The sequence below is a fragment of the Propithecus coquereli genome, unplaced genomic scaffold, assembly GCF_000956105.1.
Source record: "Propithecus coquereli isolate 6110/MARCELLA unplaced genomic scaffold, Pcoq_1.0 Scaffold246, whole genome shotgun sequence".
Taxonomy (NCBI): domain Eukaryota; kingdom Metazoa; phylum Chordata; class Mammalia; order Primates; family Indriidae; genus Propithecus; species Propithecus coquereli.
Genome location: NW_012148019.1, coordinates 2193691 through 2195024, shown reverse-complemented (window position 1 = coordinate 2195024; position 1334 = coordinate 2193691). Strand labels below are relative to the sequence as shown.

Sequence of the window (1334 nt, the reverse complement as noted above, 5' to 3'; positions counted from 1 at the left end):
TGTCTAACTAACGTGGGTATATGGTGACTCTGTGTGGCTTGTACCACAACCCCTGACCTACTAGACTGATATGTGGATAACATTAGTGACAGTTTCCCACAGCGAATGTTTCCTTGGGCTTCTTTTCTACACAGGATATTTGCATGTTGCTGGACACAGTTCTGAAGCAGGAATCTCATACATAAACATCTTTCGGAGTGTTGGTCACTCTTACTGATGGCTCCTACTCCACTTTTTCATCCTAACAGCCTAGATAAATTGCTTCTTCAAGAAGAGATGGGGGTCATCTAGTTCCCCAAGACCACTAGGGCAGTCTGGTGGCTAATGGCTGCATTTACCTTCCACCTGATTCTGGCGTATCTTGATCCAGGCTGAGCTCTAGTTCGATGTGGGGGCCCATTTTCCAGGAGGACTCAGTCCTTGGGGTCCTTGCTCTGTGCCTATGTCTGAAAGAAGCTGGTTTCAGCGTCCCCACCTGGGAGTGAGAACTGCTTGTGCGTAAGTCTTTATTCAGGACTTGGAAGCACTGTCGGGTCCCGGCATCCAGTAAGTGTGTACTGGACTACTACAGCCCAGAGCCACCGCTGAAAACCCAGAAACATAGTCCCCAACAAGCTACCTTTAGAAAGTCTAAAATTAGAAAGACTGACTATATCAAAGTGTCAGTGAGGGTATGGAGCAACCGGAACTCTCATGCACTGCTAGTAGCAGTGTAAAAATGGTTCAACCACTTTTTAAATATTGATATATCACAGTTGTACATATCTTGGGGGGCATAGGTGATATTCTGATGTGTGTGTACAATGGGTAATGATCAAATCAGGGTAACTGAGATATTCATCACCTCAATCATCTTTGTTTTGGGAACATTACAGTTCTTCTCTTCTAGCTATTTTGAAATACACAATCAATTGTAGTTAACTATAATTTCCCTACTGTGCTCTAAAATATTAGGAACTTATTCCTTCTATCCGACTGGATTTTTGTACCGATTAACCACTTTGGAAGATAGTTTGATGGTTTCTTTCAAAGTTAAACACACGTATTCCATATGACTCAGCCACTCCATTCCTAATATTAACTAAAGAGAAATGAAAGGATTTGTCCATTTAAAGATGTGTACATGAATATCCATGGAAGCTTTGTAATAATCAAAAACAAGAAATAATTTAAATGCCTATTAATAGAGAACATGTAAATAAATTATATATATACCCCCACAATGAAATACTACTCAGAACTAAAAAGCATAAACTTTTGATAAAAGTAACAATATGGGCTGGGCGCGGTGGCTCCCGCCTGTAATCCTAGCACTCTGGGAGGCCGAGGCGGGC

General features: G+C 41.6%; 1 protein-coding gene across 1 annotated transcript in view; it reads right to left on the bottom strand.

Moving 5' to 3' along the window:
- AXDND1 (axonemal dynein light chain domain containing 1) overlaps positions 1-1334 on the bottom strand; it is a 104449-nt gene that overhangs the window by 15688 nt on the left and 87427 nt on the right. The gene's annotated exons all lie outside the window — the stretch shown is intronic.